At 40.8% G+C, this 12303-nt stretch overlaps 1 protein-coding gene across 8 annotated transcripts in view; it reads left to right on the forward strand.

The window, feature by feature from the left end:
• Gria1 (glutamate ionotropic receptor AMPA type subunit 1) overlaps positions 1-12303 on the forward strand; it is a 348064-nt gene that overhangs the window by 15293 nt on the left and 320468 nt on the right. For 2 of the 8 annotated variants that reach the window (XM_074057056.1, XM_074057057.1), the window contains exon 2: positions 12022-12099. The exons of the other annotated variants lie outside the window; for them this stretch is intronic. The gene's annotated coding sequence lies outside the window, so the exon portion shown is untranslated. The remainder of the gene's footprint in view (positions 1-12021; positions 12100-12303) is intronic. 8 annotated transcript variants of the gene reach the window in all.

The following is a 12303-nucleotide window of genomic DNA, read 5'->3' on the forward strand; positions in this document are numbered from 1 at the left end:
GCTATGTTTCTTCATGTGACTTGTTCTGGTAACCTGGGTATTAATAGACATGTTTCAAGCAGAGGTCATAAGAACAGCATGCTCCCAAAAGCCTGCTAGTCCCAGAAGCAAGGGAAACACAAGCAGTGGAAGTACCCCCAACAAACCCATGGACTAAACTCCTAAGCAGAGCTATCCCAGTTAACCTGCTGCCTATGAGCATCATAGTAGTGGTATGCATCACTATTATATACCACTGGATTTAGGGCTATTTGTTTTGCAGCAATAATTAACCTATACAAGCAACCACTATGTATTCAACACTTTGCTAGTCATAGGCAAAATGCTGGAAATTGCAGATATGATCCTGGTTTCCATGGAGCATGTACTCTAGTTTGACAGATAGGCAATAATTACTTTTATTTTTTAGAAACACTACCCTAGGCACATAAAGAAAATAGGGGACATGGGATGTAGCTCAGTGGTAAGGCTCTTGCTTTGATCCCCAGCACCACACATACACACACACACCCGGTGCATTTCACTATGGTAGAGAAAAATACCTACTTTAGGTTAGGTGGTCAAAGAGGTAAATTTTGAGCCCAGACATAAAAGTTGGAAAAGAGCCAGACAAGACTAAGCTTCCTGCCCATGGGTAGTTGTACTGTGAATCTTGGCATAGGCACTGGCTTCTTTCTACTATTCTATATGTCCAAGTTAAAGGCTAACAAAGACACAGTTACTGCCAAGGCTGGCCAGCAACAGGGGAAGCAAGGAAGTCACTGAGCACAGTAAGCAGAGGATAAGCTTTCCTAGGGCATTCCTAGCAAAGAGTCATACTTCTTGAGTACAGAAGAGTTGTAAGTTGTTGCTTATATGGGTAGCAGGATGCATGTGTGTGTGTGTGTGTGTGTGTGTGTGTGTGTGTGTGTGTGTGTGTTGTTCATATATATACATACATATATATATATATATATATATATATATATGTTCATTCTTTCATAGACTCAAGAAGGAACTGGATAGATTCATTTTCCAGTGTGTGCTTATAAGAAAGATTCTGAGGTATTAATTATGTGGGAATGAAATGTTAACTAGAAGAAATTCATCTTAGCACTGTGCCAAACTCCATTTGTTAATTGAAGTGGTTAATTAGGGAAGTCTCTGAGCAAAATAGATAAGGTCCAGCATCCCTAACTTATCTGGTAAAGGCTCCATGGTGTTGCAGCATTTGGGAGCCCAGAGCACATCTCACACAGGCCCTCAATTTAGTCTTCACTCCAGACAGGGAGAACAGAAGTGCTAGGGATGGGCACTCCTAAGGGTCCTGGCGACATCTAAAATCTGGGGAGTTTATTAGCTTGAGGAAACTGTTTAGTGTATGCTGCACTTACTTGCATTTCTTCCTTACTCTGGGATCACTCTGAATTTCTTAAAATATAGTTTCTACTCTTGACTGTTCTACTGAACCAATTCCTCTTGTGTTATAGACAGATTTCTCAGTGACAAATCTCACTGTCTGACATCTTTACTACTTGTAGCCTGAAGCCTATGGGAGTCTTCAGACATCATGCACCCTAGGTATTGGGAAGCTGTGTGCTCCCAACCCAACTGGGCTTTCTCTACTCTGTCTACTGTTTTTCTACCCCCAGTATCTACCCTTTACTCAAGATTCTGGCCTCTACATTTTGAGTCCAGCATATCACAAAGAGAAGTTGGCACCTGACCTGCCAACCTTAGCATTCTTTCCTCGCTTTATTTCTGAGTCATTCAGGCTTGCAACAGGAGGTCTTCCTTGACACATGGGTCCTACCACACTTTTCACCTAAAACATGGGACATGTTGTTTGCACCACTATTCCAACTCTTGAACATGTTCCCATTTTTCTACTGTTTTCATTGGATTAAGGCTTTAGTCTTCTGACTATTCTCTCCACACTATAATCTACTGGCCTCACCACTGGCTGGCCAATTTCTGAAACCTTTTCTGTTTCAGAAAAATTGTCAGTGGTTCCCCACCTTGCTTCATGTTCAAAATTAGCCTAGAATATGAGTTTTTCAATAACATGAACTCAAATCTGCCCACTTGAGACTTACTTAATGCTGCTCATTCAGTGTTCCAGTCAAACAAGGAGACCCAGTGTTGCCACAAATATGTTCCTCAGCTTCTCACCGCCTTGCTTTTCTTCATGCTACTGCTTCCTCCTGGCAGAGTCCTTACCATCAACCACTAATGTTCCACCCATTTATTCAGTCAACCAGTATTTACTAAGCACCCACTCTCCATTAGACTAGGGATACAGCAGAAAACAAAACTACCAAAGATCCTGAGCCCTTGGGCTGGACATCCTGGGGAACAAATAAATATAATGCTTATAAATACTCATTAAATACCACAGACATAGACAAATAGAGTCATGGAATAGAAATAAGCTGGAGATGGTAGGTTCTTCTAATTGGCTCCATCTCCTGTGACTTGCGGTAGGAATGAAACCTTCTCTGTGCTTGAGGAGGAAGAACAGGGAGATCCAGGAACAAAGTACAGTGGCCAAGGTAAGCATCTCTGAAAAGGTAATGTTTCAATAGCCTTATTATGATAGACAGAACTTTCTGCAAAGAGGGGAAAGATTCTCCAATGTGCTGTCAAATATGGTAGTCAGGAGCCACCTGTGCTTATTAAGCATTTGAAATCTGACTCTAGTGACTGAGAAACTAAGTTAATATTATTTAATTTTGTTGATGTTAATTTAAATAGCCATGCATGGCTAGTGGCTATCATACTAGACAGCACAGATCAAAACTCTAGAATTTTCCAGGAAAGAAAAAAACAGTAGCAAGCATAAAGGCTTTGCACATTCAAAGAAGAGAAAGAAGGCCAGAGGAGCTGAAGCACATTGAGTAGAGTTGGGTGAAGTGTTTTGTAACCAACATAAGGGACTAAGATTGATTTTTATATACAAATAGAATTATTACTGGGTTTTAAGCTTGGGAGTATAGACATTTGATTTAATTTTTAAAAGAGTACCATGATTCCCTTGTAGAAAAGAAAGGAGTAATACATTGATGTGAAAACTATATCAGCCAGTTTTGCTGCATAACAAATAATGTCAAATCTCAGTGACTTATAACAAAAGGCACTTTTTAAAAAAACAATCACAGTCTTCAGGTTGGCTGTGTTTCACCTTTTCTCTGCCTGTTTTAGGAGTAAGGGTCAAGCAGACTTCAAAAAGCCTACTCATACTTTGGAAGATCACAAGGCATAAGAGGCTAAGCCTTATTATATAAGAGCATTTAGATCCTCTGTTTGTGTCAGTTCCTGTAATATTTCATTGGCTCAAGTAAGGCATATGGCTAAACCTAACACTCACAGGGCAGGAAAATGTACTCTGCCCTCTAGGGTAATGATAAAGTCATGGTGCAAAGACAATATCATTCTATAAAAATAATCACTGTACCAGAGGATGGACTCAGAGAGACTAGACAAGAGAGGCTTCAGCAATAGTCTAGATGAGAGTGATGATGGCTTGGACACAATATTAAATTTTCAGATGTTACCACTGTCCTGTGAAGCTGTTCCTCATTCAGACAGCTGATGTCTTTTCCCTTCATTTTACTAACTCCCCTTTTATACTACTTTTACTGGTCCTTTTGACTTTCTACCTTCCATACCTGAGAAAAGGCCTACTATTGAGACCCTCAATTCTTTGAGGGTGGGGAATATGATAATATGCCTAGAGCAGATGCTTGATAAATATCTCCAAGGTGATATAATGGTTAAGAGCAAGAATTTTTACTTTTCTAATTTTGGATCCCAGGTGATTTTTGTAATCAGTTTAACCTCTCAAAGCCCTCGTTTCTTATTTTGTAAAGTGACAGTAATACAACATTCCTCTTAGAGTTGTGTGGACTGAAGGAGATAAACTTGGAAAGTGCTTAGCATAAGACCTGACACAGGGTGAGTACCCAACAAATGAGAGCTATTATTGTTTGATCAATTTAACTGTTTGTGATAACAATCCTCTTTGGAAATGCCCTGCAGTGTCTTCTTCAGAAAATTCAATGTTCTTGTTGAAATGAGGGGCATGGAGATAAAAAAATGCTCTGGATGGGATTTTGTAATTTAGTTAGGAAATATCTAGATCTAAAGCCTCTTTGATCTGAAAATGACAGCTACAACAAAACTCCATAATAGGGCCACTTTGCTACTTGCTTCCTATTACCATCTACAAGGATAGTTCTCTTCAGTCCTTCAGGTTTTGCCTAGAGTCAGCTTCCTTCAAATAATAAAATAGAATAATGTTTAAATTTGGTCCTTCATTTATTTGGGAATGACAAGGAAATATACTTTAGCTAAATATATAGCTAGATGCTGCTGGAGTAAAATATAGGGCATTGTTGACTAATGAGTTTGAGGAATGAACTAATCTAAGAAAGTGACTTAGGATTAAAGGACTAATCAAAGCCTGACTTTAAAAAATATTTGTAATTGAGACTGTTTCTAAAATGGACTCAGTAAGAGTACTATTAACTCTGGTTTATTGTTGCCTTGATCACAAGGATCCTGAAATCCCAGGGCATCCTGCGAACAGGGAGTATTTGGAACCATAGATATAAATGGGAAGGATGGGGGTTGAGTTCTTTATGGGCTGTGAAAGTGATGGAGAGTTAAGAATGGATTTGGATACTTCCATGAAGATTTTGCAGTAACCTGGGAGATACATTTGGAGGAGTTGCTGGCTTCAAACTACAGAAGGCTTTGAAGGCCAGGAGACAGTATTTCAGAGACAGAATAATAATGTTTTATAACCCATATTCCAAAGATCCTGTTTATATAAGGATGGTTTTATCTAGTAGATACTAGAATCATCCTGGGCAAGAATAGAGTTACCTGATACCAATGATATAGAACGTCCCCACATCTATACTACAGACCCCAAAGGGCTCATTTATAAAGGACATCGGGACTGCTCTAGTTGATGAGGTATTCTTATTAGAAATCTGGTGTTACGAGGATGCTAACATGTTTTCTTTGTGTTGTGGGTGGCAAAACAAGGTTGTATGGCCACCAATTTAGTCATGTGGGATTAAACAAAGTAGGAAGGATGCTTTTCTTAAAAGAGAGTAGAATATGTATTTTCCAAACTTAACAGTCCCACTCTTGGCTGACTTGTCTATTAATAGCTCATGAGACTCAGTGCCTGGTTTTATTTCACTTTACATATGGTCAAGGGGATCTCTCTACAGTCATTTGGTGGCTGGGTCATGACCCTACCACAGGGCTCTGGCCACCAAGCAAGGCCTCTGCCACTCTTCCAGGCTTCCTGTTAATTTTTAGAGCCAGTCCTTCAAACAATTTTACCCAAGACAAGGAATTGCCAGCAATTTCAGAAAGAACTGCCTGTCTCAGGACAAACACTTGCCAAGTTGGCACAGGGCAGCCTGGCTGCTGTGATCCTTTTCTTGCCTCTATAAAGCCTGTTCTGGGTAACCTGCTTTCAGATGTCCACCAGGAAATAGCACCCAGGCTTTGTCTACTGTTTTTAAAAGCCCTAAATCTATAACAAAAAGAAGTAGTTTGCAACAAATTATTCTAAATGCAACACACAAAGTTAACATAAAAAATGACAGCTCCTGGTTGCAGAGAGAGGCCGACAGAGAAATGCTGAGACATGGTAGGGAGGCGTCAACACTGGATGGAGAACATTTGCCATGGCCCTGAGGCAGAAAATTTCATTTTGCCCCAGACCTTTATCTGGAGGAACCAAATCAGTACTTATAGATATTATAAAGAAATTCAGATGACCAAGCATATGGAAAACATTTCTAGTGAGGAATGGGTAGAGACTAGAGAAGGAAGGACCAATGCATGTGCATCAGTTTTCATCCCCACAAACTTCTAAATAACTGATCTAGGAAAGGATTGCATTGATTAGCTGTGACTCAGGAAGCTAAAACAAAGACGGTAAGTGGCAGGTTTGACTTGACAGCTCTGAACCTAACATGGGGGAGCCTGTTCTAATTGTATGGATTGGGTAGCAGTGGGAAAGTTTCCCTTTCTCTGTTCTTAGCACATGTTCATCAGCATAGTGTTAGAAATTTGTCTCTCTGCAGGATTGACCTGCCTTTATGGTCCAGTGCCTGTAATACCTTTGTGACAATGTCATCATTGGGTTCCAATGCCCTCTTCAGCACTGCTTGACCAACATCTTTCTGAGTATAGCACCAACTCTGTGGGCTGGCTCTGTGGATTGAATTGTGTCTCCCCAAAGTTCATATGGTAAAGTCTTGCCCTCTGATGTGATAATATTTGTGGAGGAGACCTTTGGGAGATTATTTGGTTTAGATGAGGTCATGAGGTAGGTCCTCATGATGGAGTTAGTTCCCTTTTGAGGGACACCAGAAAGCTCACATCTCAACTCCCACCCTCCACCAAGAAAAGGCCATATGAACTCAGGTGGTGGTCATTTGCAAGCCAGGAAGAGGGCCCTTACCAGGACCCCACCATGTTGGTGCCCTGATATCAGCCTCTAATTTTCAGTACTGTGAGACAAAGGATTTCTGTCATTGAAGCTAGCAATCCTAAAGTATTTGTTATGGCAGCCTAAGCTGACAAATACAACTGGTAACTGAAGTGTTCCCTCTACGATCAGTGAAGATACATAGATGGTGGATAGAAAGCAAACAGAAGCTTAAGCAATGGGCTGGAGGTGCATTTGGGAACTAGAAGGAGTCCTATAGACTAGATTTAGGATTTTGACAGTTCTGCTGAGGGCTGGCACTGTGCCCAGCCTCCTCCCACTTTTCTTCATCTCACTAAACCAAGAAAATATGCACATCTGTTATCCACAAATACTCTGAATTCCCCCGCCAACGCAGATCTCCGGGAAAACCTAGCACAAGCAGAGGAGAAGAGGAGATGCACAGGGCATTTGGTGTGTTTCAGGAGGAGGGCTGATTTTTCTGACATCCTCTATCTTGGTCTCTTAATTTGTCTTGAGTCAGTGAGCCATCGTACAGATGAAAGAGAAATAGGACAGTAAGCCCTAAGCCTTGGCTCTACGGCAGATTAGCCTGTGGTCTTGGGCCTCTTGCTGCTCCTGTCTTTGTTTCCATTCCCCTTGAGGACTCTGACTATTTTCACAGCATTCACTCTCTGTCTGTCCCTGTTGAACAGAGATCATAAAGAGTAATGATTATGAACCCAGACTTTGTTGCCAAATATCACATGAATTCTATACCTGCCACTGCTCACCTGTGAAACATTGAACAAAATTATGTAATTATCTCAGAATTTCAGTTTTCACAGCTGTCAAATGGGGTTAATAACAGTCCCTATCGCTGATGATCTGTCATCACAGGCATGGGATAAAAAATCGCCTGTGAAGTCCTGAGCATGAGGCCTATTTCTCCCAGCCAGTACTTCTGTGCCATCCCCCAAAAGCAGCCAGCTGCAACACACCTCCAGGCCTTGGCCATGCTGGCCCAAAAAACTCCCACTCACCCGTTATATGACGCAAATGAAACCCCAGGGAAGTCAGGAATTGCCTTCCTGGCCATGCACCACACTCACAAAGCAGCAGCATCATGATTGGCTATGATTATTGCTCATCACCCATTGCACGGTGATGAGAGTTTTTTTTAGAAGGCTTCCTGCCCTTACAAGTGTTTCTGAATTATAGGCAAAAAATAATTGCCCAGACTACTGTCATGGGAATTTCCCTTTTTGCTTCCTTCTAGCAAAAGTTTCTGTTCTTATATGTAAAGCCTTAATCCATTTTGACTTGATTCTTTTATATGGGGTAAGATATGGGTCCAATTCCATGCACCCATATGTGGGTAGTTTTTCCAGCACCATTTATGAAAGAGGATGTCCTTTCCCCATTGTGTGTTTTTGACACTTTTGTGGAAAAATCTATTAACCATACTTGTGTGGATTTATGTCTGTGCTCTCTATTATGTTCCATTGTTCAATGTATCTACTTTTACACCAGTACCTTGCTGTTTTGATTATTTTAGCTTTGTAGTATTTTGAAATCAGGCGGTATAATAATTCAGTCTTTCTTCTTGTTTTTGTTTTCTCAAGATGCTTTGACTACTTGAGGACTTTTGTGTTTTCAAATTAGAGCATTGGAATTTTGATAGGAATTTCATTAATAGGAAAATAAATAATCCTATTAAAAATAAATAAAGGACCTGAGTAGATATTCCTGTAAAGAACATACAGGAATGGCCAATAGATACATGAAAAAATACTCAGCATTGTTAATCATCGCAGACATGCAAATCAGAACCACAATGAGCTATCACCTTAAACATGGCTATTATTAAAAAGATGAAGGATGACAAGTGTTGACACAGATATGGAAAAAAGGCAGTCTTTGCACACTGTTGAATGTAGTATAAATTAGCAGTCATTTCGAAACTAGTATGGAGATTCCTCAAAAACCTTAAAAATAGAATTACCATGTGATCTAGCAATCCCACTTCTGGGTATATATCTAAAAGAATTGAAATCAGTAGGTCCACAAGATTTCTGTACTCCCACATTCATTGAAGTATTGGTTCCAATAACCAAGAAAGAAAAATGACCCAAGTGCCCATCAACATATGAATGGATTTTTTAAAAATGTAGTATACATACACAATGGAATACTATTTAGCCTTTGAAAACAATGAAATTCTATCATTCATGAAAGTATGGATGAATCTAAACAACATTATACTAGGTGAAATCAACTAGGCATGGAAAGTCAAATATTGTATGATCTCACTTATAAATGGAATCTCATAAGGTCAAATTCATAGTAGAGAGAAGAAGAGTGATTATTAGAGGCAAAGAAAGTTTCAGTTAAATGAGAGGAACAAATTCTAGTAATCTATTGCATAGCAAGGAGATAGTAAGACTATACTGTATATTTCAAAATCCTAAAAAAAAAAAAGTGGTTTTAAGTGTTCTTACCACAAAATAATGATAAATATGTCAGGTAATAGATGTTAATTAACCTGATTTGTACAGTCCTCAATGCATATGTGATAGAATTATCACAATCCACCTTCAAATCTATGTAATTATTGTCAAGAATACAAACAATTTAAAAAATTGCGTCTCTCCATGGCTAGAGTATAAATATATTTTTTAAAACCAGATTTTAACCCAGTTATCTTGGCCTTCAATAGGCATTAAGTGCTTGAAGGATAGTGAATGAGTGGATGAACAAGTGAATAGTAGGACAGATGAAGAGAAATCTCCCATGTCTACTTCTGATGCACAGATGGACTAACTATGCCCTGTGGTTTTTTAAGATTTTTTTTAATCAGCTTAATAGCTATTTATGAACATCTATCTGCCAAAGCCATGGTTTCATCTGAGGGAAAGGAAATGTTCACCACTTGCTCTATGTACTGATCACATCCATCTCCCTTGGTCTTCACAACACCTCTAGGCTCAGATCAATCCTGAAAGGTCACAAAGCATCCCACTAGTGTAAAAAGACCTGGATTTGAGCCCTCTATGTGCTCTTCACTTGTGTGGCCTTAGTTCAGACCCTTCCCTTCTCTGGGGTATGGACTGGCTTGTGAGGTCTCTTTTACCTCTGGAACCACATGAGCTGGAGACCTTATCACCCAAAATCAACAAGGCCACTGCTTAGAAATTTCCCTTCACTGGGAGCACATATACACTCAGTGACACATCACAGCACTTGGACAGCATGGGGGACTGAGGAAGTAGTGGATGGTCTCTTCTGAACTGTGCTTCCGTATTCCCATGCCAACCGAGGATGAATAGAGAAATGGAAAAACAAACATCAAATACAAAAACCGAGCTTGATCCATGCCTGAAAGAATTGTTCTATGGATAGAAACATTTATGGCAGTGTTTCAGGTAAAAAGTTAATAATTTAAACAACAACAAAAAAAAACCTCAGCTGGATCCTTGGACTGCTAAAAACTGAAGAGAGTTTGGGTAAGGCAATGATGCTTGGAGCCTCTGGGATCATATCCCCTTATTTGGAACATCCATCAACCAATGCATCGTCCTTGGCAACCCAGGAAAATACAGTGGCCTAGAAGACGCCTCCGCTTTCTTGTGGTCTGAGGTTCCCAAAAGTAATCCGAGGCCCAAACCAGCAAGACATCATTCATATTCATCTCTCTCTCTCTTTCTTTCTCTCTCTCTCTCTCTCTCTCTGTCTTTCTCTCTCTCCCCTCCCCTCCGTATTCAACTAAATTTGTTTCCAGTTTCCTCCCTGCATCCCAGATACCCAGAGAGCCCGTGTGTTTCATTTTTTCATCCACTGCCTGCAGAACGGCCATTCTTATAACAATCCTTCCTTCCCCATGTCTCCGGGGGTATAGGAGTTGTTGGGACAGTCACGACTGGGTCAGTGCTGGAGACCTGAGCTTTGGAAATCAGGGAAGGGACCCTCATGGGGTCTTGGAAAGCCCCCTGGGCTCTAAGAAGAGGAAGAATGGAACTGGGTAAGGGACAGAAGAGCAGTGAGCAGATGGGTAACTAAGTAGCCGTGGCGCTCCTTATAAAGAGATCACAGCCGGAGATGCGCTCGTTAAATCCGCAGAAGAGCCCTCTATTTCTCTTTCCCAAACCCCATATCTGGTTCATCAACACGTCTGTCAGTGCCGGCTCCACAAGCCATTTTGAATCCAAATTGTGTTTTCTCATCTCCTGCTTCTTCCTTCATCTTTCCCTCATCACAAGACTAACCTCTTTTCTCCTTGCCTCCAGCTCCCTCCAAGGAATAATGAGACTTTTTAATATATTGAGTTGAACATGTCATCCCCTGCTTAAATAAATACAGACTCCTGACCTTAGCATGCAAGACCATCCCTGAAACTATTCCTCTCCAAACTTACCTCTTGTCCTTCCTTCATGGAGCTGGATTCCAGCCTTCCAGATCTTCCTTCAATTCCTCAAAAATGCCAAAGTGTATCCTGCCTTGAGTCTTTGCATTGGCTGTCCCTCTCCCTGCAGTTCTGTCATCATCCATGGCATTATTCAAGTCCCTGCTTATGTTACTTCCCCAGAGTGACCTTCCCTCAATGTTCTACCTAAAGTAAATTTCTAATTGCTCTTATTCTAGTACTTTTTATTTCCCCAAAGCACTTTTCATAACTCTTCTGCCTATTTATTTATAATACTATTTAGTGTCTCTTTCACCCACTCAGTATAAGCTCCATGAAACAGGGTCTGTTTTGTATCTCCCGGTCTCCTATTATCTTTTCCTTTTTTGGTGGTACTGGGGTTTGAACTCAAGGCCTCATGCTTGCTAAACAGGCACCCTACCATTTGAGCCATTCTTCCAGCCCATGGGATTTTTCAATTTGAGTGAATGAATTTTTAGTGTGTTCTTTCTTTATGACTGAAACCCTAGGGATACAGCAATGAACAAGATAGGGCCACTGTGCAGTGGCTCAGTCTCATGAGAGAAACTGAGGTGTCGATAGTTCCAGGGTAGGAAGTACAGCAGTATGTACACACACAATCATAGTAATGTGGTCAACTCGAGAATGCACCATGTGAAATATTTCACATGTATGTTTTCATACAATGGCCACAATAACCCTACAAGTTAGTATTATCAAGTTTAAACTATATTATATCTCATTTGACAGATGCAAAAATGGAGACACAGAGAGGTTCAGGTAACTGGGCCACTAGGACAGCTGCTAAGTGGCTGAGTAAGAGTTCAGCCTGGGATCTCAAACTCCCATATAGCCTGTGTCCTGAAGGACTGGGCCAGTGATTCTCAAAGTGTGACGACCCTCCTGGACCAGCAGCATTGTCACCAACTTGGAAAAGCGAGTTCAAGGGATCCACCACGGACCTCCTGAATCAGAAATATGGGGTTGGATCTAGTGCTGTGTTTTAACAAGTATCTAGTGATTCCAACGATACTTGTCAGTGTTCGAAAGCCACTGCCTACCAAATGACTTACTTTTGTGGGATAATGAATTAGAGTGGACTCAAAATATTTCCTATAACTCAGCTCTCTGCACAAACTCTATACATTTGAATTGTTTTCAGATCCAGAGATGAGGAAGCCAGGCTGTGACCTGGACTGAGCTGGTCACCCTTCCTGACCTGGCCCAGGACTCTCAGCAGGTAAACGCTACCTTGTGAAGACAGCTGCTCTGAGTGGGATGGAGTCTGTGACTCCATTAACCTTGATAAATGTGCTTCCCCAGACAAAGGGAAGAAGGCCCTAGGTGATGGGCCTTCACCAAGATGCTGTCTTCCAAATGCAACAGACTGATTGTTCAGTAATACTTCATATCAGACTGTATTGCTGTCAGCTAGAGATCATTG

This window comes from Castor canadensis, chromosome 16 (assembly GCF_047511655.1).
Source record: "Castor canadensis chromosome 16, mCasCan1.hap1v2, whole genome shotgun sequence".
Taxonomy (NCBI): Eukaryota; Metazoa; Chordata; class Mammalia; order Rodentia; family Castoridae; genus Castor; species Castor canadensis.